At 44.0% G+C, this 25,942-nt stretch overlaps 1 protein-coding gene across 4 annotated transcripts in view; it reads left to right on the top strand.

The window, feature by feature from the left end:
* Positions 1-25,942, top strand: part of PLD5 (phospholipase D family member 5) — a 396,874-nt gene that overhangs the window by 60,032 nt on the left and 310,900 nt on the right. Inside the window, exon 1 of one of the 4 annotated variants that reach the window (XM_059144975.1) lies at positions 534-705. The exons of the other annotated variants lie outside the window; for them this stretch is intronic. The gene's annotated coding sequence lies outside the window, so the exon portion shown is untranslated. Of the gene's footprint in view, positions 1-533; positions 706-25,942 lie in introns of those variants that run through there. 4 annotated transcript variants of the gene reach the window in all.

The following is a 25,942-nucleotide window of genomic DNA, read 5'->3' as shown; positions in this document are numbered from 1 at the left end:
AGGATTAAAGGGGGCTCCTTAGTGCTTTCGAATGTTTTGCCTCAATTCTGGAGGCATAATAATTCTTTTTTTTTTTTTTTTTTTTAAAGATTTTATTTATTTATTTGACAGAGAGAGAAATCACAAATAGGCAGAGAGACAGACAGAGAGAGAGATGAGGAGAAGCAGGCTCCCTGCTGAGCAGAGAGCCCCATGCGGGACTCGATCCCAGGCCCCTGGGATCATGACCTGAGCCAAAGGTAGAGGCTTAACCCACTGAGCCACCCAGGCGCCCCTGGAGGCATAATAATTCTTTTACTTTTTTTTTTTTTTAAGGATTTTATTTATTTATTTGACAGAGAGAGAGAGAGAGAGACAGTAAGAGAACACAAGCAGGGGGAGCAGGAGAGGGAGAAGCAGGCTTCCTGCCGAGCAGGCAGCCGATGCGGGGCTCGATCCCAGGACCCTGGGATCATGACCTGAGCTGAAGGCAGACCCTTAATGACAGCCACCTAGGCGCCCAATTCTTTCCTTTTTATTAGCCTGAGGGCTTTCCTTTAAGGATTAAAAAGGACTGAGCTCTACTGCAGGTGGGGTCCCTGCAGGCATCCTCGAAGCCTGGGCGTGAGCTGAAGCCTAGCGACAATCTTGTACAATATTCAGGGAGACGACAAGGAGCCTGCCAGGGACGGACTCACTTAATTGCAGTAGCACAACCTAAGGAAGGTATGTGGACCTCTTTTTTGGATGGCGGGAAAAAAGTTGGGAACATTACCCAGCTGTGCATTGAAATGAAACCTTTGGTCTAATTGAGCTTTTCCAATCTCCAACTGAGAACACTGAAGCCGTCACGGTGCTGTAGGGCAGACGGTCTAACCAGCCGGCTTTTGCAAAGGGAGCTGTGCCTCCCCTTCCTTCTAGTGAGAACTCCGTCCAGAGAGCAGGGGGTTGGCCAACGGGTCTTTGATGGTCAGGGGAGGGAATCTCTGCATAGGTTAGATTTTTCAAGAAGTCCCTCCATGAGGATGAGGAAACCCATCGTGTTTTTTATCGTGCAGATGTGGTCAGTTACCTTGCTTATCAGAGAGAAGGGACAGTCATTGTGTTTCAAACCCTCCTTACTAGATCAGGAGCGTGTTGGGACTTGCTGGGCGCTCTACCAAGTAACTTGGCCCGCCACGGGCTCTGGCCTCAGATCGCCTGTTTTCATTTTATTTACAGATCAGATCGGAAGAAAATGCAGAGTTAAACCCATCCCACAGAATTGCAAACCACTTGAAGTTATTTCCAAGCAAAGGAAATGTGTGAATGCTTTCCAGGAATATGTTACAAATATTGAGGTTGTTTCTGCTACGTGCCAAGTGTTTTAAATGCTTTAATACTCCCCATCCTTCTTTTTAAGCAGATATTATTATGATGATTATGATTACCATTGTGCTGAGATAAGGTACAGAGAGACATTAAATATTTGCTAAAGACACACAGCTAGGCAAAAGTAGTATGAGGGTAGGAACAATTACAAGGACCTTCCTTCTTTTTTTTTTTTTTAAATTAATTAATTTATTTTAGAGAGAGAGAGGGCATGAGTGGTAAGTTAGGCAGAGGGAGGAGAGAATCTGAGGCAGACTCCACGCTCAGCACGGAGCCTGACACGGGGCTCTATCCACAGCCCTGAGATCAGGGCCTGAGCCTAAACCACATGGGTCGGACGCTCAACCAACAGAGCCCTGCCCATACCAGGCACCCCTCAAGGCCCTTATTCCCTAAGCCACCTCATCCTCCAACCTTTTAAGGTCTGGAGGAAGGTAAGCCAAGCCAACACTTCGATGACCAGCCTTTAAAGCTTCAAATAATCTTTGACACTTCTCTTCCTCATATCCAGTCCGCTCCTGAGACAGGTCTGTTCTTTCTTGGTGTCCTCTGGTTGGACGCAAATCTTGTCATTTGATTCTCATGTTTCCACTGTGGCCAGCTTCCCTTCAAAAGTTCCCTTCATCTGGGACAGGGTCTAATGTTATGCAAAGAGGTTTTATTTATTTTTTTTAAAGATTTTATTTATTTATTTGACAGACAGAGATCACAGGTAGGCAGAGAGGCAGGCAGAGAGGCAGGCAGAGGGGGAGGGGGAAGCAGGCTCCCCTCTGAGCAGAGAGCCCGATGTGGGACTCGATCCCAGGACCCTGAGTTCATGACCTGAGCCGAAGGCAGAGGCTTAACCCACTGAGCCACCCAGGCGCCCCATGGAAAGAGACCTGGAGCTCCATTTCTCTGTTCCCCACCTGTTTGTGTGGTTTGGGGGCAGTGATTTTTTTTTTAAACTCCTTGACAGTTACTGTTCTTGTTTGCAAAATGGGACTCATGATTCTTACCACTGTTGGGTCTCGATAATCATTGCCTTAACGTTTGTGTAAAGTTGGATGTCCGATTAGGCCGGAGATCACGGTGGGGAGATGAATTGTGAGGAAGCTTTTGAAATTATCGGAGTTCAAGGCGATCAGGGTTTCCGTGAGGATGGCGGCGAGAAAATGAAAAAGAATCCGAGCAGGAGGACAGACGCATGAACCATGAACGGTTCACCTGGGCAGGCCACGGATTGGATGTGAACTTGAGAAAGGGAAACGCAGCCTCTCCCGTGAAGCAACAGACTCGACAAGAGGGAGGGAGAGTCACGGGACTGTAGTTCCTCCGCCACCAGGCATGACGCTTTGTACCCGATGGGTTGTGTGTGTTGTCAAAGGAATAAAAAAGACACCCATCGAGGAAGCAAAAGTAGGAGAGTCAGAACATATAAACCGATGACTTCTGTAGCCTGTCACCCGAAGTCCAGGGGTGTATTTAGAGGTGAGGGACAGGGTAGCATGTTCTGGGACGAATGCGGAGGCCCAGGTTGCTAAGTGGCCTTTCGGTTTTGTTCCTGAAGAGAAGAAGGTGGGTTCAGAGGGTCAGGGGAGGGGACGTGTGCCTGCACCCAGATATATAGATCTGAAGGTTTTGGAAGTTTGAAGGTGACCCGTGGAGGGCACACCGGAGATAGCTGGAAATGACTAATGATTTCAGGGCCGGGTTCTTGATAACGGATGACCTAGCAGCATGTTGATAAAATGAATGGAAAAATATGGAAGAACACGAGTGGATAAAAAAAGCCCCCTTCCCTCAAAAAAAAAAAAAAAAAAGCACACAGAATAGAAGTATTTCATTAATTAGAATAGGTAGGATAAATTGTCAGGAAGGGGGGTATTTTGATGCACAGTTTAGGGACTCCAGCGTGTCGGTTGGCTGTGAGTCTCTCCTTGAAGAGTATGTCAGGAGCATTAAAAATTATAAATTGTCCTACCAGGGATGTAATGAAGACGAATCGTTCCTCTTGTGCTTTCTGTGGTCTTGTGCAAAGGAGCTGCCTTTGATGGGTTCAGGGAAGTGCAGAGCTGAAGATAAGCAAACGTGAGCTCCGTTCCGGTTTCATCCCGTTGGTCAGCCTCATGGGTCCAGATGGTTCATGTTGGATGCTGGACCGGTCCTGTCTGGCGAAAAGATGTAAGAGCAGGTGGATATGGCGTGGTGGGTAAAATACCACAGAAATCATTGCCGATCAAGCCTCATGTTGACTGTGAAATCAGTGTGAGAGAGGAAGACCTAGGATAAAGAGACTAATTAGCTGGGTAACCTAGAAATTAAATAGGTTCCTGGGAGGAGATGCTCCTTGGGGAGATGCTCAGAGGATTACGGGAGAAATGGGATAGTTCAGGTTGTTAGCCTTAAATGCAAATTTAAATGTTCTCGTGTAAATGTGGACGTGAGAATGGCACGAAGATCCTCCGATGTGTGTCCGGTCCTGGCTGTATCTGGTACTCGGGCTGAGCTTACGACAGGCAGGCTCACGCTCCCCACTGTCTGCTTCTCTGACTTCTGCTCTTCCCATCGGTATTCCCAGATGCCTCTTGGTTTTTCCCCTCCTCTCTTACTTCCCGTCTTACTCTTGGGATTTAGCAATCCAGTATGTGGATTGGCTGCCCAGACATTCCAGACCCCTGGGGATTTTTCGGTCGATGAAGGGCTCAGACTCCCCCAAAACCCACCACCTTGAGTTAGCCCCTCACCCTTGGCCGTGGCCCCACCTAGAAGGGCAAGTGTATTTGGAGGCATTGGTGTTTGGATTCTGAAATTCTGTGTTTGGATTTAAAGCACGTTTTATAAAAGTACTTAGGTTAATTTCCTTATGTGGTTAGTTACTGTGTTTATTTCGGTTTCAGTAGGGAAATCGAAATATAAGGAAGCATGTATGGACAAGTTTTAGGAAGTGGGCCAAATCTCTGTAGAGAGAAGGGAGAAATCAACACCAGTACCTACTTAATCAGTCTCTTTAATAAATTGTTACTCTGTTTCTATATGATTTGTATGTTTCCGACCATGACTGATGAATCAGTTCTTGCAAAGTGTGGTTCATCGGCTTTGGGTGTTTCTCAGGGGCAGACTACATTGTAATATGTCGCCACACCTAAGACCTGCCCGGTTTGTATTCATGGAACACAGAAGTTCTTTGTAAAACTGTGTTTATAACGTAGGTTTCGTGACTCTGAAAAAGGTGAATACTGTTTACCCAGTCTGGGACTTAGCACTGCCTGGTAAGCTTGTGTGAAAGTGCATTGACATGGAGTGGATGAATTTTTAACATGGACTGAATTGGTTCTGAGAATGTGTTTCCTCTCCCCCGTTCTCTCCTTCCTCTCCTTGGAGTACTGATTTACTTAATCAAGGGGTTTTAAGTAAGAATCTTTACTCAAGTGTAACTTCCGAACGGAAAAAGTGTATAAATCATAGTTGTATAAGGCGTATTTCTGCAAAATGAGCTCAGTCTTGCAATTAGCACCCATTCAAAGAACAGACCGTCCCCGGCACCGGAAGCCCCTTTATCCCGCCTTCGTGATCTTGACTTATAGCCCCCAAATCAAGTTTTACTTATTTTTTAAGCTTATATACCCTCATTCCTAAACTTCTCTTAGATCTCTGTGCATGGGTAGGGATAGAGGAGTGTGCTCACCGCACTGAACGGTGGGGGATAATTCCACGTTTTCTTCTTCATTCTTTTCCTTATTTCAATGGTGTTCTTTATAAAAATGAGCATATGCCATTTACAGAAAACACATAAGCAATTTTTAGAAGAAACTGTGTTGCCTCAAAGTAAGCCTTTGAAACATTTTATCATCGGCATCAGTCAGGACGTTTTTCAAGTCCCTTAGAGGGCAAGTCAATCTGAGGCTTTCTGTGGTCTCGTTGGAGATTCTTTGAATGTCAGTAAGAGGAGACAGGCAAAACCTTTCACTCTCACTTCTCACTGCGGCTTAAGGAGCTGTTACGAGTACTAGAAACTGTTGTAAACAGCAATATAAATTACAAATGGCAAAGGTTAAAATTTGTCGCAAGTTAATTGTCTGTATATCTTTGCAAGGCATAAGTCTGATCAGAATTAATAGTCTTGTTAGGATTTTTTTTTTTTCTTATTAGGATTTTCACATTGAGCTGATGTTTCACCTTTAGCCGAGTTGCCATGAACAAGTGTAATTTCCTACGGGGCCCGAAGGAAGGTGGGTTTCGTGGTCCCCCTGCCTTACGTGGCCAACCATGTCCCCTGGGACAATGATGTCTGCCTGACCTGTTTTTTCACAGAGCTTCCTATTACTTTCAAATGCGTCAAAGTAATATACTCTTATGCACTGTAAAGTCAGGAAATCTAAATTCTGGTTTTGTGTTCAGGGAAGACAGAGCAGAGCACTGACCCAAACTCTACAGGTAGCCTGACATGTAATCGAGAAAACTAAGACAAAGGCACTTTTGTTGCGGGGATTAGTAATTCGACTTCCTTGCTGGTTATGAGTCTGTTCAAGTTGTCTAGTTCTTCCTGTTTCAGTTTTGGTAGTTTTGATGTTTCTAGGAAAATTTTAAAGATATTTATTTATTTATTTATTTATTTATGAGAGAGAGAGAGAGAGAGCGAGCGAGCACGAGTGCACACAAGCAGGGGGAGCCACAGGCAGAGGGAGAAGCAGACTCCCTGCTGAGCAGGGAGCCTGATGCAGGACTCGATCCCAGGACCCTGGGGCCATGACCTGAGCTGAAGGCAGATGCTTAACGAGCTGAGCCACCCAGCCATCCCTGTTTCCAGGAATTTATCTGTTTCTTCCACATTGTCCAATTTGGTGGCGTTTAAGTTTTCATAATTTTCTCTTGTAATTGCTTGAATTTCTGTGGTGTTGGTTGTTTCTCCTCCCTCATTTGTGATTTGGTTTATCTGGGTCCTTTCTCTTTTCTTTTTGATAAGCCTGGCTAGAGGTTTATCAATTTTATTAATTTTTTAAAAAGAATCAGGTCCTGATTTCACTGATCTGTTTAATTATGGTTTTTGTTTCCGTATCATTTATTTTTGGTCTAATCTTTACTGTTTCTTTCCTTCTTCTGGTTTTGGGTTTTGTTTGTTGTTCTTTTTCTAGCTCCTTTAGATGTGAGATTAGATTGTTTTTTTTTTCTGAGATTTTTTATGCTTCTCGAGGTAGGCCTATAGTGCTATATATGCTTCCCTCTTAGGACCACTTTTGTTGTAACCCAAACTTTTGTACCGTTATGTTTTCATTTTCATTTGTTCTTTAACCTCCTTTTATTTGTGGTCTTTCCAGATTTTTTTCTTGCGGTTGACTTTAGTTCCCTCGCATTATGGTCAGAGAAGGTGCATGGTAAGACTTTAGTCTGTATTTGTTGAGGTCTCTTTTGTGACCTAATTTTGTGGTCTGTTCTGGAGAATGTTCAATGGGCACTTGAAAAGAATGTGTATCCTGCTGTTTTAGGGTGGAGTGTTTGGAATATATTTGTTAATGTATATTCTGGCCCAGTGTGTCATTCGAAGCCATTGTTTCCTTGTTGATTTCCTGTTTAGGTGATCTCTCCATTGATGAACATGATGCAAAAATTCTCAATAAAATAATAGCAAACTGAATCCAATAATACACTTAAAAAAAAAAATCGTTCACCACAGTTGAGTGGGATTTGTTCCTCGTTTGCAAGAGTGGTTCATTATTCACAGTTCAATCAATGTGATACATTGCATTAACAAAAGAAAAGATCAGAATCATATGATGATTTCAATAGATGCAGAAAAAGCAGTGGACAAAATACAACATCCATTCATGTTAAAAACCCTCAACAAAGTAGGCTTAGAGGGACTATACGTCCACATAATGAAGGCCGTATATGCAAAACACACAGTTGATATCATCCTAGATGGGGAAGAACTGAGACTTTTCCTCGATGGTCAGAAACAAGGCAGGGTTGTGCACTCTCCCCACTGTTGTTTAACATAGTACTAGAAGATGTAGTCATCCAGATTGGCATGGAAGAAGTAAAACTTTAACTATTTGCAGATGACATGATACTCTCTATAGAAAATCTTAAAGGTGCCACCAGAAAACTGCTAGAACTGATAAATAAATTCAATAAAGTCACAGGATACAAAACCAATGTACAGAAATCTATTACATTTCTAAACATCAATAATGAAGCAGCAGAAAGAACATTTAAGAATCAATCCCACTTACAATTCCATCAGAATCCATAAGATACCTAGAAATACACCTAACCGAATAAGTGAAAAACATGACCCCTGAAAACTATGAAACACTAATGAAAGAAATTAACAAGGACACAAAGAAATGAAAGACACATGTTCATGGATTGGACGACCCAGTATTGTTAAAACATCTGTATTCTTCAAAGCAATCTACACATCTAACGCAATCCCTATCGAAATACCACCAGCATTAGTCACAGAGCTAGAACAAATAATCCTGTAATTTGTATGGAACCACAAAAGAGCCCAAGTAGCCAAAGCAACCTTGCAAAAGATAAATAAAGCTTGCAAAATAAAAAATAAAGAAAAAAGAAAAGAAAAAATTCAGATGTATTACGAACTTGTAGTTATCATGACAGTATGGTACAGGCACAAAAATAGACACATAGATCAGTGGTACAGAATAGAAAACCCAGAAATGAACCCCTCAATTACATGCTTAGCTAATCTTGGTCAAAGCTGGGAAAAATATCCAATGAAAAAAGACAGTGTCTTCAACAAATGGTGTCAGGAAGACTGGACAGCCACATGCAAAAGAATGAGACTGGACCATTTTCTTACACCATGCACAAAAATAAATCGAAAATGGATGAAAGACCTAAATGTGAGACCTGAAACCATAGAAATCCTAGAAGAGAACACAGGCAGTAACTTCCTTGAAATTGGTTGTAAGAACTTCTTTTTATTTTTATTTATTTATTTATTTTAAGATTTTATTTATTTATTTGACAGACAGAGATCACAAGTAGGCAGAGAGGCAGACAAAGAGGGAGAGAGGAGGAAGCATGCTCCCTGCTGAGCAGAGAGCCTGATGTGGGGCTCGATCCCAGGACCCTGAGATCATGACCTGAGCTGAAAGCAGAGGCTTAACCCACTGAGCCACCCAGGCGCCCCAGAACTTCTTTTTAGATATGTCTCCTGAGGCAAGGGAAATCAAAGCCAAAATAAACTATTGGGACTATATCAAGAAAAAAAGCTTCTGCACAGCTAAGGAAATGGTCAACGAAACTAAAGACAATCTATGGAATGGGAGAAGGTACTTGCAAATGACATATAGGTACTTGCAAACGACATATCTGACAAAGGGTTAGTATCTAAAATCTACAAAGAACTTACAAAACTCAACAACCAAAACATGAATAATTGAATTAAAGAATAGGCAGAGGGTATGAATAGACATTTTTCCAAAGAAGACCTCCAGATAGCCACCAGACACATGAAAAGATGATCAATATCACTTATGATCAGGGAAATAAATCAAAATTGTAATCACCTCACACCTGTCAGAATAGCTGACATCAGCAACACACGAAACAAGAGGTGTTGGAGAGGATGTGGAGAAAGGGGAACCCCCTTACACTGTTGGTGGGAATGCAAACTGGTGCAGCCACTGTGGAAAACAGTGTGGAGATTCCTAAGAAATTAAAAATAGAGCTACCCTATGATCCTGCAATTGCACTACTGCGTATTTGGACTACAAGAACACTAATTCGAAGTGATACATGAACATTGATCTTCATAACAGCGTCATCTACAATAGCCAAGTATGGAAGCAGCCCAAGAGGCCATTGATAGATGAATGTTTAAAGAAGATGTTTTATAGATACACCATGGAATATTACTCAGCCATAAATAAAGAATGAAATCGTGCCATTTGCAACAACAGGGATGGAGATAGAATTACACTAAGTGAAATAAGTCAGAGAAAGACAAACAGTACATGATTTCACTCATATGTAGAAATTAAGAAACAAAACAAAAGGGGGAAAGGGTTGGGGGGGGGAGAGAGAGGCAGACCAAGAAACAGACTCGTAACTCGTAACTTAGAGAACTGCTGGTCACGGGGGCGGGGGGGGGGGGGATGGGTGGACTCGGAGATGGGGAGAAGGACCGCGCTTGGGCTGAGCGCCAGCTGATGCGTGGAAGTGTTAAACCACTCTGTCGCACACCTGAAACTAGTATGACACCATTAATTAACTAGAGTTTAAATAAAAACTTGAAAAAAAGAATAAACCCAATTAAGACTTTATTTGACTTTTTGATGACAAAAGAAACTCATGATAATTGAAGACGATTCAAAACATGCTGAAAACGAAAGGGGAAAAACACAGACATTCAGAGCTAATCCCTGTGCGTGTTGTATGTACGCAATTCTGGCCTTTCTTACATGCATACGTGTGCTTGCATCAGTATACACGCCACACACAGACTCATGCTTGCACGCACGTATACACACCACATGTGTAATTCTTACTAAAAGCAGTAGGATAAGACTTTCTTTAATTATATATTCACAATATCCCACATGCTGCTTCCTAGCACTCATCACACTTTTAAATTATTTATACTATGATTTGATTAACATCTGCTTCCTCAACAGAGTGTAAACTCTCACGCATCAGAACCATGTTTCCCGTCCTAATCTTGATGGCTCTGCCAGTGCCTGGTGTGTTAAATATGTGTTGAAAGAACAAAAAACCAATATTTTCCTTAGGTTCACAAGTAAATATTCATCTCTGAATATTATTCATAAACATGCTATTTTGTTCTTTTTCTTTTTTTAAATTTATCACGGCCATCTCTCCATGCCAATACATGTCACTCTCTGTCACCGTTTTGGTGGGCATGGATGTTCTTTCCAATCTTCCTGCAAAATCGTTGTTTACAATATGCTGAGCGAGCATTTTTGCACATGCAAGTTGAAGCAATTGCCGGTCGGTCCAGTTCTTTTGCTCTTTGACTGCCTGACATCAAGGGGATGAATGACCTAATTTTAAAAGTGTTAAGCAGAGTAATGGACAGAGCAGTGGAAGGAAACAGAGGGAGGGAAGAAGATGGGAGAGTGTTTCCAGAAAGGATATACGAGCATATAGTTCATTTTATTGTGCTTTGCAGATACTGCTTTTTTTAAAAAAAAATTTTATAAATTGAAGGCTTGTGGCAGCCGTGCTTCAAGCAAGTCTGTCACACCGTTTTTTTTTTTTTTTACACCAGCGTTTGCTCGTTTGGTCTCCTCTGTCACATCGTGGTAATTCTCACAATATTTCAAACTTTTTCATTATTGTTGTGTTTATTGTGATCAGGAATCCATGATTATGACTGGCTAAAAGCGCAGAGGGTGGTTGGTATTGTTTAGCAATGAAGTGTTTTAAAATTAAGGTGTGTACATTGTACTTTTGGACATCATGCTAGTACAGTAGAGTATAAGCGTAACTTTCAGATGCCCTGGGAAACAAACCAAAAAGTCACTTGACCTGCTTTATGACGATACTCACTTTACTACAGTAGTCTGACATATCACCTGTAATAACTCACCTGTAACATTTCACCTGTAATAACTCACCTATAATATCCCACCTGTAATATCACACCTGTAATACCGCACCTATAATATCCCACCTTTAATAACTCACCTGTAATATCCCAGCTGTTATATCCCTCTTGTAATATCTCTGGGTTGACCTGTAGCCTTCTGCACGGAGTCTGTGGTTTGAAAGAGCACTGGAAGTACAGGAAAAGAATAATGTGGAGGAATCTAGCAAGGCAACATCTCGCCTCCCGGGGAGCTGAAATCTGCAACTAAATTCTGAATTATGAGAGCTTAGGCCCCCTTGTAGGGCAAGGAGCCCCTATCTTCCTTAGCTCTTTGTAGGGTCCAGCTGGCCCTTGGAATCGGACAGATGTATAGGCTTTGTGGCCTGCCCCATCAGGCTTACTCTACAATCAGCCTCACATAAATAATCCCCACTCCATGTGTCATTCCCATTCTGCCGTCTGAATGTTGACGTCCAGGGTTCTAGGAGCCACGTGAAGACGGCAGAAATGCCATCTCCTTCCGTCTCAGGAAGACCCTGTTAACAAAGGCACCTTCCCCCTCCCCGCAACTGATTCGGACTCTCACGAGTCAGAAACGCACTTTGCTTCTTTTTGAGCCTTTCTACATGTTGGGCTATGTTTTAGAACAGGTAGCAGTGAGGTAGCCTAAATTTATCAAGTTTGTTTTTATTTTGCTCTGTGCTAGGTAGTAGGGATAGAGTAGTGACCTAGCTAATTAAGATCCTTGCTTCCTTCTTAGATTCTAATGAGGGAAATAAACAATAAACATGTAAACAAGTCAGAAATTTACATATAGAGATAAGAGCTATGAAGGAAATTAGCAGGGTAGTAAGAGCATCACGTGGTGGGTGCTGGCTATAAACTCCTCTTTGAATGAAGTGTAGGTCTTAATGCTAGAGAGGGATTGTTGATTCAGTTCTGAAAGTTGCACAATAACTATGAATTAAAGGAGGATGTAGGAAATTCATAGAAACCAGGACAGCAGCACAGACTACCTTATTCCCACTGCTTCCGTGGGTGGTAGGGATTTTCCAACAGAATTCCAAAAAATTTTCAAGATCACTGTGTTCTGATGAGTTGAAGACCATCCTAGCATGAGGTTTGGGAGAGTGTCCTTGGGTTTTCTTGAAGAGCTCAAAAGCAGAGAGGATTGCTTCTTAGTGGTCCCAAACAACTTCACATTGATTTTGTGCCTCTTGATACCTTTAAAGATCAAAGGAAAAATATCATTGATTATCCAAAGGACTTCCATAAAATCGGCAAATTATCTTTTTCCAGTTTGATTTAATTCCTGTGATGTGGGAAGTTGGAATGGAGAGAAGTAATTCTTTATATGCTAACATCAGGACTTTGGCTTAAGTTACCTATAACTTACCTATGTTATAGGTAACATTATAGGTAATTGTGGACTTTTTTTTTGGATCCAAGACCCAAACACACTTAATCTGACTTACGTTAAAGACAACTGTGTCGTGAGCAGTGAGGACTTAATAAAACTCCAGCAGGAAGTACAGCCGTGCCTCCCATGATGGTGGACCAGATCTAGAGACTGTCTCCCTCTGGGGCCGTATCTCTGTTTCACAATGTCTACTCCATCGCCATTCTCCTGTTTATCTCTGAACACTCCTCTCTGAACTCATTCATTCACATATTTTTACATAAGACTGTCCCTCACTGGGTATTTCCCAGATGGTGGCTCCAGCTCAGTGACTGAGATGTGTGTGAGCATCTGAAATCACACCCCCCGTGGCCTCACCCAGTGTGGACCCTGATTCAAGCAGCCATGTCCAGGGGCCAGTTGTGTGGCCCAGTTCCCACGGCACACAGGAAGTGTGGAAGGGCTAATATCAGTACAAATAGGAAGGAGAACATACTCATGTGCTGAGAACATCCCCACGCTGAGGCCTGCATTACATACACGCTCTTTGCTTACACCCTCCTCCTACAGATAATCCCTAAGCCTGCTCCTGCTGGCGCCCAAGGAGTATAAATACCACCACACCCTCTCCGACTGCAGATTATGCCAGTGGACCACACATACTTAGCGCACCCAGAGGGGAATTTGGGAACCTTTAAAAGTTTCTTGTTACCGTCAGATTCCATAACCAAAGACATCTAATCAAAGAAGGCCCCAAAGCCCTTGTCTTCCTCCCCACTATTTTGCAATCAATGGGCTAAATGATAAACTCCCCTAAAAGGTGAAAAATGTAAACAAGCAAAAAAATGGTAAAGGGAGAGACGAGTCCAATTTTTAAGAGTCTTTCATTTTCAAAATGAAGAAGGAGGTAGGTGTCTGGGTGGCTCAGTTGGTTAGGAGTCTGCCTTCAGCTCAGGTCATGATCCCAGGGGGTGGCTCAGTTGGTTAGGTGTCTGCCTTCAGCTCAGGTCATGATCCCAGGGGGTGGCTCAGTTGGTTAGGCGTCTGCCTTCAGCTCAGGTCATGATCCCAGGGTCCTGGGAGTCAGTGGGGAGTCTGCTTCTCCCTCTCCCTCTATTCCTCCCCTGCTCATGCTCCCTTACTCTTTCTCTCAATGAATAAATAAATCTTAAAAAAATAAAATAAAGAAAGAGGTAATACTCCTCCACGATAGCCGATAGCACCTTTTATTGGGTTACGAGTCTGGGAGCTCATACAGTACAGAAGCCTAGTGGTCAGAGCACGGACTTACATTTGATGGGTACCTTGAGCAAGTTGCTTAACCTCTCTGCACCCCAGTTTCATTGTAACCATAACCGCCTCGAAGGGGAAAGTGGGAATTATTAACGAGTGAATATTTGCAAAGCACTCGGAATGTTAACAGACCACAGTAATTACTTACGTAGGTGTTGGTCAACTACCTAATTCTTACAGAGCAGGGAGGGGGGTAAATGATGAGGACGAGTGACTCAAGGGCACCCATTCTTTGTGCCATTTCTGTGAGGGTAGCAGCTGGTTTGAAATCACTCCTCCAGCCTCTGCCTACTGGGAAGACGATGTTGGGAGACTTCTTCCCCCCCTTAGTCCCCCTTTGCTGTCTTTGAGAGGGGCATTGGGTAAGATTTTCGAAGCCCTGGCTGTGCCCTAAGCCATTATTTCTCAGCCTGAGGGCTCCCCAAGAAGCCAGGTCTCTGGACCCTTGTGCATAATAACTTCATGAAGTAGCCTTAGGAAACTGGTGTGTGATAATAACCATGCATGCCTAATAATAAAATTTGATTTTTGTCTCTAGTCCCTGGCACAGAGCTCCTAAAACCCTTGGGATGCCCTGAGTGATACAAGGAGCATTTGCAGCTTGTAAGACGTTCCTTTCCACCGTACCCAAGTTTATGCTAATGCGCTGACTCAAGGCCAGGTCTCGACATAGCTGCAGGTTGGAGGCTGGGTATCAGAAAGACCATTAGAGCTCTCTTCATAATTAGAACTCTTTTCATATATATATATGTGTGTGTGTGTGTGTGTGTGTGTGTGTGTATACATGTATATATACACACACATATATAAATGTATAAATATATACATGTATTTATATACATGTATAATTGACATACAGTGTCGTATTAGTTTGAGGTGTATCATGTAGTGACTTGACAGTTCTCTCCATTACTCAGTGATCACCAGGATAAATGGAGTCCCCGTCTGTCCCGTCTGTCCGCATTCAGTGTTGCTGTAGTATTTGCTGACTATTCCCTCTGCTCTACTTCTCATTTGCCTGACTTCTTTGTAACTAGAGGTTTGTACGTCTTAATCTCCTTCATCTAGTTTGCCCATCCCCTCCCCCACCTCCCTTCTGGCAACCGGGGTTCTCCATTTAGGAGTCTGGTTTTTTGTTTGTCTCTTTTTTCGTTTGTTTTGTTTCTTAAATTCCACATAGAGTGAAATCATGTGCCATCTGTCTTTCTCTGCCTGACTCATGTCATTAGCTTTAGACCCTCTGGGTCCATCCGTGTTGTTGCAAATGGCAAGATCTCATTCTTTTCTTGCTGCTGAGAATATATTAATAAATATTCCCCCTCCCCCATATATAATGAAGATATGACCATATATATATATATATATATATATATACATATGTATATATATACATATGTATATATATATATGTGTGTGTGTGTGTGTGTGTGTCAATCAGTGGACACCTGGGTTGCTTCCATGTCTTAGCTATTGAAATTCATGCTGCAATAAACATAGGGATGCATGTATCTCCTTGAATTAGTGTTTTTGTGTTCTTTGGGTAAATAAATACCCAGTAGTAGAATTCCTGGGTCATATGGTATTTCTATTTTGAAGATTTTGAGGAAACTTCATACTGTTTTCCATAGTGGCTGCACCCATTTACATTCCCCCCAGAAGTGCTCAAGGGTTCCCTTTTCTCCACATTTTCACCGACACTTGTTATTTATCTTTTTGATATTCGCCAATTTCACAGGTGTGAGGTTGTATCTCATTGTGGTTTTGACTTGCGTTTCCCTGATGATGAGTGATGTTGAGCCTCTTTTTGAGTGTCTGTTGGCCATCTGGATGTCTTCTTTGGAGAAATGTCCATTCATGTCTTCTGCCCATTTTTTAATGGGATTGTTTGTTTCTTTGGTGTTGAGTTGTGTCAAGTTCTCCATATAGTTTGGCTATTAACCCTTTATTAGCTGTGTCACTTGTGAATATCTTCTCCCATTCAGTAGGTTATCGTTTTGTTTTGTTGATGGTTCCTTTGCTGTGCAAAAGCTTTTTCTTTTGGCCTTGTCACTATAGTTTATTTTTGCCTTTGTTTCCCTTGGCTGAGTAGAAATATCCATAAATATGTTCCTATGGCCGATGTCCAAGAGATTATTGCCTGTGTTTTCTTTTAGAAGTTTAATGGTCTCAGGTTAGGGGGTTAGAACTTTCATCTCCAGCTAAGCCCATCACACCTCTGGGATGGGAGAGAGATTAGAGATTGAGTTTTAATCACCAGTGGTTAGTGATTTCATCAGTCCTACCTACATAATGAAGCTTTGATCAAACAAACAAACAGGCCCGAAATGATGAGGCGAAAGGACTTTCTGGGTTGGTGAACACAGTAATGTTTGGTGGAAGGCTGGCATGCCCCTAAGAGGGCATAGATACTCAGCACCCACCCCCCCAATACCTTGTCCTAAGCATCTCTTCCTTTTGACCAGTCCTGGGCTGTATCCTTAATCATGAAACTATAATCACACATAGAGTGATTTCTTGAGTTTTGTGAGCCATTCTAGAGAATTATCAAATGGGGGTGCGGGAAGGGTTTGGGGGGGGCATCTCTGATTGGTAGTAGTCCAGGCAGAAGATCCCATCCTTGGTAGGCCATATGGAGGGGCATGTGTGCGACAGGCAAGTAAAATACCATCTCTACCCTCAGTTAATTTCGGTGTAACCATTGTGTGAATTTGGGCTGTCGCTGATCTTCCTCTCACCTCAAGTAATAGTGCCAGCTGTGTGCCAGCTGTGAGCCGGCTGTAAGCCCAGAGTTTTGAAACCAGGGAGGTCCAAAAGAGGACCTGGAAGCCACCCTTCAGAAGGATGCTTCGTTTATCTTCACAACACAGTGAAGCTTCTCTTTGCTCTTTTAGATTCCTGGACTAATTTTTATGAAGATTCTTAGAATAGATACTAAATGTAGTAGAAATATATGACATCTGGTCATGGTAGAACATAGTGTAACGTCCTGATGGTCCAAACTTATAGTTCTTCTTAACGAAGGGCTTTCTTCCAAGGTTGGACACTATACCGATGAGAAGACAGGTGGCCCATGAGAACTGAAAACAAATCGTATCTGTGCTTGCATCCGCCCCCTTCCGCCAAGGTGCACTGTTCTAAAAACATGAGTCAATAAACATTAAAGCTGTCTATAATCAGCTTCCATTTATAGGCTAATTTTCTTCCGTGTTACTTTGTTGTCTTTGTTTTCTTTTAGATAAAAAGCTTTCTCTGTGTTCACTTGAGCTGTTGTCTTTAATAATTAATGTGGCTTCATTGTAAAGATATTTTTTATAACCAAAAAAAAGGTGACCCCCTAAGCCGAAGGATCAGTAGAACAATTACACATTAAAACGACTGCTAATGGAGATCTTGATAGGAAATGACCTTACCGGTTAAACATTTATGACCCACATGTGGGCTTTGGAGGCAACATGATGGAGATTGCAATTCATTATTTAACAGAGTAAAAAAGAAGACACGATTGTCCGTGTTTGAAAGCAGAAGAAATGCTGTTCGCATGATCCAAGGACAGAAAATAACACCTAAGAAAGAACTTGTGAAGTAAATGGGATTATTTTATTTATAAAATGGGAGAGCAAAGGGCCATTTAAGATGTGTTTAAGGAGTTTGTGAAGGACTGTTCTAACAGGAGCTAGGGGTCAAGCCTTCATTTCTACCATGGATACAAAAAATGGGTGGCATTTTAAGCAGCACAGGGGCTAGGGTAAGACGCAAGGGTATTTTTCTGACAAGGAGAGCTCTTAGATACTTCTAGTGGGTTTTGGAAGTTGTCAGTGAGCATGTTTGTGGAGGTCCACTGTGCATGGTTTATTGTACTGGTTGGGGAGTGAGAACTACTGTACCCTTCCAGGTCCTTCCTGCCAGACTAAGAATCAAATTAATAGGAGACAGATTAACAGGAGAAAATAAAATTTAACAATGTACATACGGGGAATCCACACAGACATGGAAATTCCAAAGCCAGGCAAAATGAGGTGTATATGTCACTTGGAACTTAGGAGAAAGGGTGGGGGTCTGGGTCTTCAAAGAGAAATAAAGCAATCCTCGGGAAGAAGAAAGAATACGTGTTCGGTAAACATATGTTTCCCGCCCCTGGGACACATGGGACAAAGAGAAGACTTTGATCCAAGTAGCCTTGCTGGGTTTCTTCCTGCCTACCATCCCTTGTTCATATCATACTGCGGTTGTCTGTGGTGGAAGGCTCCCTTCCTGGGGCAGGTGACCTATCTAAATTCTTTTTAAGTGGTTGTGGGGGGACATAAAGAGCTTTCTCTGAATCTGCTGGGCCTTGGTTGCTTTTAACTCAAAATAATCTTTATGCCAAAGAGGGCCGTTTGGGGATGGTCTTTCCTTTACCTTTACTTCATTATTAATGGAGTTCTTTCGGTTTTTGGTTTTCTTCTCTAGTACTTATTTAAAATAGGTCACAGCCCTGCCTTTCTGGGTTGGCCTCTGTGAGGTTTACCTTAAGGCACAGAGTAGTGGTAGCTGATTCCTCCCAGTAAGTTCCATCTTAGGCCTCCAGGTCAAGGGTAGAAGAGATCTAAAAAGCAAATTGGTTCATTGTCATTATTTGTGGCTATTATGTTCTGTAGCGTTACCACACATGTTGAATTAGTGCCTGCTGATCAGGTGCTCCTAGCAGAAATGCAGGGTTAGGATTCTACAAACCTCTGGTCCCTCTGTTTTCTTCAACCAGTCAACACGTAACTTTGGCTGATGTGCGATTCCGTTTAAAGACTCCTTTTTATTTATTTATTTTTATTTTTATTTTTTTAAAAAAGATTTTATTTATTTGACAGACAGAGATCACAAGTAGGCAGAGAGGCAGGCAGAGAGAGAGGGAGGGAAGCAGGCTCCCCGCTGAGCAGAGAGCCCGATGCGGGGCTCGATCCCAGGACCCTGAGATCATGACCTGAGCCGAAGTCAGAGGCTCAACCCACTGAGCCACCCAGGTGCCCCAAAAAACTCCTTTTTAAATATGGTTGATTCATTCACATTGGACTTCATTCACATTAGCCAACTATGCTGTAACTCATGCCTGGACCAAGCTCATCTAATGCATATATTTAGACTGTGAGTCCCATCACAGCCTTCTTGTAATTAAGAAAGCCAGAAAGCCCTTCAATGCTGTGCTTGGGGTGGGGGGGAGGGGCAGGGGAGGTGTTGGAGAGTGAAACCACCAACAAAATCACAAAAATACCAAAAAAACCCCAAAACAAAAAACAAACAAAACACAGTACTAAATAGACCACGAAGGAGGACACTTCTTTACGGTGTGAAAGATACAAGACGCAGAGCATTGTCTCGTCTAGCCTCAACTGGGAACATGGGTGTTGGGCAACTCCCAAGTTTTCAGCCCCTTGTGAGTGCCTGCGAAAGCCTTGCAAGTAGTGATTTTGGGGGTACAAATAAATTTTAGCAAGTGGGCAAGATTTACCGATACAGAATTGGTGAATAATGAATCAGCCGTACTGTGTGTCCCCCGATCTTTTCTCCCAGCAGTGATCTGCATTTCCACATGAAGTTTCCTATTAGGGAGCTGGACAGAAAGAGCGAGCAGAGTCTGAGTGGACAGTACGTGTTGATGTGTCTCAGGGCACCATCCGTAGGCTGACGGTTCCCACATCTGCCTTCCCACACCCGGCCTCTCCATGACCTCCAGGCTCACAGATCCCGTGGCCGCCTCCTCTTGGATGTCCCCTAGGCATATCACCCCTGCTGTGTCTGAAATCGGTGTCTCGATCACCTCCCCTTTCCCAGCCTTGCTCCCGCCACAGTAAATAGCAGCTCTGCCTCTTCCATGGCTCAGGCTGGGACTCTTACTAGTGTGATCCTTGGCCCTTCTCTTGTTTCTCCTCTCTGTGCCCAGTTCCTGAACAGCTCAGCATTCCCGAGGCATCAGAATCTGGCCACCACCCTCTGTTTCCATGTCTCGCTCTGTCCCCGCCAGCATCACCTTGTGCTTGGACCACTCCCACCATCTCCTTGTGTCCAGAAGTTTTGGCAGCTTGTCAGAAGTCAGAATGTTCACTCTGAAATGTACGTCTAGCCTGTCACATCTCAGCTCCAGACTGGCTGGTGACTTTCTGTCTCACACACCCCTGAAGTCAAGTATCTGACCACGGGCTGCGAGAGTCTACATCATTTGGCTCTTTTCCTCATTCTGTGGCCTTGTTTCCCATCACTCTCTCTTTTGCTTACTCAGTGTCACCCATGGTGACCTCCTTGCGGCTCCTCAGTTGGGATCGTCACAAACCTGTCTCAGGACCTTTACATATGCTCTTCTTTCTTTCTGAGCAGATATCCATCTGATACCCTCAGCATCTTCTCTGAGGTCAGTACTGCACCGTTATCACTCAAAGCAAGCTTTCCTTCCTCCCCTTCATTACCGCTGTCGCTCTAGCCTCTTCACCCAGCTCTACTTTTTTAAAATGATGCTTATTACCATCTGATGTAGTACATGTTTATTAGACTTAATTTTTTTTTTTTGGTATGATTCCATCTGCTAAGTGTTTGCCCTCTCAGAGCAAACACACTGTTAGTTAATTCACTGCTGTACCAAGTACTTGGACCAGTGCTTTGAAAAGAGTGGGGAAGTATTTATTGAATGAATGAATAGGTAAAAAGAATAAATATAAAGTAAGACCCTCAATATTAACAAAAAAATGTGAAGGTGCAGAACAATATATTTAGATCGCCCCATTTGCCTAAAAAGGGGGGATGATACAAACATGTGTGTTTCTCTGTCCCCTTTTTAGTTGGCACAAGCCAACTAAAAAAGAGCATCTTACTTAAATCCCCTCTATGGAGCATGAGCTGTATTTTGTGGAAGGAAGAGAGCTTCTGGGAACTAGTATGCATTGCTCCATTCCTGTAAAGGAAGGGCTGTCACAGTTTCTTTTTGCCTTTTCTCTCCACTGTGTTGTGTATTTTTACCTCTCCTCTTTATTATAAGAAAAAAAAAAAAGGATTGACATTTTGGGGTCATTTTGCTCCTTGCCATCTGCCATGGAAATTTTGACATGGGGATGAGATGGGCACACTCTCAAGTTGGCGGCATGTCGAGTGAGGTTTTTTTTAATCTGAAAAATTGCAACTCTGTCTCAATCCCATCTTAAATGGCCACATCTTCCCAGTGAAGTCGGCCATTGTCTTTCTTGCTTTTCCTCCACCTCCAGTTGGCTTTTCCCCTATGGTTTTTCCATCTGTGTTTCAGGCACCAAAATCTGTCCTGAGTTCTAATTTAGAAAAACAGGCCAAGGTGCCGAGGAGGGTGTCCTCCATCACCCCCAGCCCCTGCTCTGTTCTGGCCCCCTCCGTGGCCCACCCATGGGACCCAACCCAAGACACTCGACCGCTCACAAGACTTTGTGCCGGGGTGAGGGTTCCTGGGATCATCTTAGAAAAGTGGAGAATTTCACTTGTTCCTGAGTGGCTGTGTGTCCTGTTGATAAGGCTCTCAGAGATGTATCAGTGTTCTAAGCTTCAGGCTTGGGGGACAGATTTCTAAAGACGTGGCTTCCACTGACAACCCTGAGCAGAGGTCCAGGCCCCACACTGGTGGAGGAGGACCGCTCCTGTATTACGTGGTCCCTCAGACCTGACGAGGGAGTCCCTATGTGGGCAGGTTGTGTTGTGGCCTTGTCTTATGATAGGCTGTTGCTTCTTTGGTTTCCAATAGAAATCAGTGACTCACTGCTAGCATTTATCCTTGGTAATACCAGGATTCCCTTTCATATTATTCTGTTTCTTTCCTTCCTCCTGTCCCAAAGTCATTGGCATCTTTGGACTTGTAGGTGTACTAGGGGAGCCGAGAACGATGTAAAACACAACAAAAATACTATGCCGCCGAGCAGCCACCAGAGTCCCTCCCACCGCCCAGCTCCTCAGCCACAGGAAGCGGGCGCCCATTACATGTTCATCAGTCAGGGTTAATTACAGCACTCATCGCAGTGTGGAGTGTCTGCGCGTTCACGGTTCCATGAGCCCCCACTTTCCACTTCCAGACGCTCCTTTCGTATTTCTGGTGACATAGATCATTTCATATGAGCTCCTGGCGGCAGGCGGACTGGTGGCTTCTCAGATTCCCCTGTACGATTTTTGGGATCAGCGATGCCTTCCCTCCGAGGTGGGGATCAGGGTCCCCCGCTACGTGAGCCGACACAACCAGTGGCACAGAGAGCTTCCCTGAGCCTTCTGACTTGACATGCCTCTAACTTTGTGACCTTCGAATATAGCTGTGAATCGGTGGTCTGCTTTCCACTGGCACTGAGTGAAAAAGGAGTCCCTAAGACTTAGGGACTTTGAGTGCTCTTGGAGCCAAAGTGAACACAACCGAAGGGATGAACATTATCTTCAAAATAGCCCGATGCTTGACTCTTCTGATATGCACGACTTGACTTTCACCACCTGGCTGACAGAGTTAAATCTTTTAGGGGACAGCCAGCGTTGGCCAGTGTTGATGCCCTGCCCCTCGCACTGTTTCCTCCGGAAGCAGCTAAGACAAGCAAATAAGGCAAGAATGAGAAAGAGCAGGATCACGGTGTGCGCTGAGCAGGGGTTACACGTTCCAGGTGAGAGTGGAAGGTGCAGGGCTTGGTGGCGTGGCCCGCGTGAGAGATTGAATTACACCGGAAGTTACTCTTATCCTGATTTATCTCTGACCTCCATTTCCTAGAAAAGATCATCCCACGAAGTCTCTTTTCTCCTTTAAAAGCGGCCGTGGCTGCACGAGACAGATATCTGTGTTCTTCAGAGCCTGTGAGATGACCCAGGCTTCTTGCACGCAGCAGCTTTTCAACCAAAGCCACAATTCTTGAGACGCATGTGAATTATGCGTTCAGATAGGCTCAGCCTGAGGACACATGGGAAAGGCAGGGCTGGGGCAGGTGCTGGGTCCAGGTGCAAAACCTCCCTGGGAAGCAGAGCAGGTGATGATGCCTGTGGGGCAGGCAAGGATATAATGCCTGTGGATCCAGCCATTTGTTGATTCTGTCCCGACTTAACAGTGGGTTGGAGCAATGACCAGACGCCCGGTGCCAAACTGAGAATAGGAAAGTCATGCCCCTCCGAGAGATTACCACCGCTGGCTGGGGTTGGCCTGGGGCTGGGACAGATCCTGAGGGCTGGGGGCTGGGGTTGTAGTGAAAAGATCCACACAGCAGGCGGGAGGCAGGGCTTTGGGTCCTATCCAGCTTAGGGTAAGGACCCTGTTATTGCAAGGAGCAGAGGGTCTCTAGGGAAGACCCAGATGGCACTAGGAGGGGAACTGAGTGGCGGGGAAGGGCTATGTTAGGTGTGTGGACGCTTTGTGGTCATTTCTGGGGATTATGGATGGAATGTGTGTCCTAGTATTCATATCTAGAATCCCTGACCCCAGTCTGATGATGTTTGGAGGTGGGACCTTCAGGAGGTAATTACGTTTAGATGAGCTGGGACCCCCATGATCGTTTAGTGTCCTTGTAAGAGAGACAGAGACACAGAGCTCTCTCCTCTGCCATGTGAGGACACAACAAGAAGGTGGCTGTCTACAAGCCAGGAAGAGGGTCCCCACTCAGAGTCAAATTAGCCAGCCCCTTGCTCTTGGGCTTTCCAGCCTTTAGAATGATGGGAAAATATGTTTCTCTGTTGCGATAGCCCAAGGGGACTAAGATGTCCATTCAAGAGACCAGGGAGGGTTACCTGGGATTTCAGGGTGGTCCCTGGATTCCTGGTTCCTGAGGGACCCATAGAGCCTGAAGTGGCAGAGAGCCCTTCAGGGAACGTGGGCCTGAGCCACGTTGATGCTTTCTGTGGCCCCACTGGGCAGCAGGGGAAACCACTCCGTGTGCTTTGTGTATTGGGGGTGGTGGGGAAGGAAGTGTGGGAGGAGTAGTTACTCAAAAAGACAAAACCAAACCAAACCTTGAGGTGCCTGGGTGACCTAGTCTGCTAAGTGTCCAACTCTTGATTTCAGGCCAGGTCACGATCGTGGGGTCAAGATCAAGCCCCAGGTTGGGCTCCAGGCTGGAATTCTGTCTCTCCTTCGCCTTCTGCCCCTCCCCACAAGCTCACCTTCTCTCTCTCTCTTACAAAACCAAACCAAACCCTTGAAAATGGATTCTGAATTTTCCTTAGGGGGAAAATTACATTCGTATCAGGAATATATTCATTCATTATTGTGCCTATAAATGCTGTTTGCTTGGAGGAGTGTGGTCAATGAACATTTTAATCCATAAATTCAGATTTCTGCTTTTCCTTCATGGCCAGATCCTCACAGTGATTTAAACATGCAGATGTAGTGATGAATCTTGGATGTAGAAAGGTGATTTAGGTGCCACTGGGAATGTGCTCATGATATGAAGTAAAAACGGTCATCCGTCAGGAAACCGATGAACATATTTTATACAATTTCACTGGAGTCCTGATGGTAAATGCATGAAGAATATTCCCAGTCTTACTTATAATCCTTGCAGTTAAACTGAGGCTGGTGGTTTGCTTTCCTCCCTGTTAAATAATTTCCAGTAAGCTCGAGTTCTCGCTCCCGAGCTAAATGCAAAAGTTCCCTGCCAAACTGAAGTTAAACTGTTTTTGGCCAACGTTAAAGTCGGATCTGCCTCAAAGGAAATTCTGTTTGCCTTTAGGGTTATTTGAATATTTTCAAGACCAGGTTTTCCTTTTCAGTGCAATATCCTGTGTGACATCTTAATTCTCATTGGATGACTTTGTCGTGGTCGTTCCCCTTTGAACTTGTGGCTTGCTTTTGACAGAGCCGTGACATCGTGAGGCTCAGGGGGACCATGAACCTGGCAAGACCACATCCAGCCTCAGACGAGGATGGCTGCCTTTACCTAACTCAGAGAGCTGAGAACCTCTGCTCGGAGGCCTTCCAGAGGAAGGTGACTGCTGGCCCCGATGATATGGGCACTCTTGTCATTTCTTTGGCCGTACTGAAAACATTTCCCCACCTGTTCTTCCAGTATAAATTCTGATAGTTGGGGCTTCCCCTACTCCACTCCCTTTTCTCCCTGCTTCTTCTAACCATGCAGTTTGTATAATTAAAAGTTTGTGGCACACTTTTTTTTTTTTTCCCTGTGTGGAACCATAGGAGATTATAAAGTACCGGGAAAACATAGGGGAGAGAGCTGTGGGTTGTGGCAGCAGCTGCTTGCGTTACGTGTGACATTTAATGAGCCGGTGACCTGTGCTGAGTTTTCTGAGCTAACTCAGGTCATGTGCTGTGCTTCTGGGTTTGAAAGGTAACCTGACATTTTGCATGGATAGACTTGCCTGACTACCCATTTTAAGGAGTGACTAAACCAGGGCCGAATGCTCGCCCCTTCTTCTGATCACCACGGTACGTTGGTAACTCTGCACCTAGTAAAAATAATTCTTGTTTAAGAATAAACATTGGAAGAGTAGCTGAGTTACTTTTCTTGCTGGAGAGTAAATATGCCCTCATAGAGAACAAAACTGTGAGACTCTCCAGTTCTTGGTTTATAAGCCAAGGCAGTTGCAGGCAAGATAGGAAGTGATTTTGGCTTTCGTTTCTGTCCCCGCAGACGTCCACGGAGTGCGTTTTCATTTCTTTTAAACGCTTACTGTATCAGACTGTCTAAAATAGCTGTTTCTTGGAGGAGGTTTCGGTAACACACTACCCTTCCCTAACAGTCTGTTAGAATTCACTGTGTCTGCCTAAAATGGAGACAATGAGATGGAAAATATTTGGAAGTTTCTGAAATTTTTCTAGGATAAAACTTCTAGTTCTTTAGCTCCCGGGGAGTCCGTGTTCTAGAATGAAGAGGGACGCGGCTCTGTTTCAGTCCCATGATGACGGTGTCCCCCTGCTTCTCCCCTCTTACTGCTCACGGTTTTCTGCTTAGACCAGAGAAAAGGATTCATCAAGAGCATTGGAGAGTGTCTGTTAGCCAGGTTTGCTCGTTGGACTTGGGGGGGGAAAGGGTGGGTTTATTTTTTTATTATTTTTTAAAGAGTTTATTTATTTATTTGACAGAGAGAGAGAGAGAGAGAGAGAGAGAGAGAGAGAAAGCATGAGCAAGAGGGGGTAGAGCGGAGAAGGATAGAGAAAGTCAAGCAGACTCCGTGCTGAGTACAGAGCCAGATGTGGGACTCGATCTCACGACCCTGAGATCATGACCTGAGCCGAAACCAAGCGTCGGACGCTTAATAAACTGTGCCACCCAGGTGCTCCAGGGTTCCAAAAGTATGAAGATGAGCTAGAAAGCGTCTCACGTGATCATTTGCCTTCATTGTGCTTTTCCACTTGCTCTCTAATCAACGTGGTGGGAAGTATTGAG

Source organism: Mustela lutreola, chromosome 14 (assembly GCF_030435805.1).
Source record: "Mustela lutreola isolate mMusLut2 chromosome 14, mMusLut2.pri, whole genome shotgun sequence".
Classification (NCBI taxonomy): domain Eukaryota; kingdom Metazoa; phylum Chordata; class Mammalia; order Carnivora; family Mustelidae; genus Mustela; species Mustela lutreola.
This window is presented reverse-complemented; position numbering and strand designations above follow the sequence as displayed.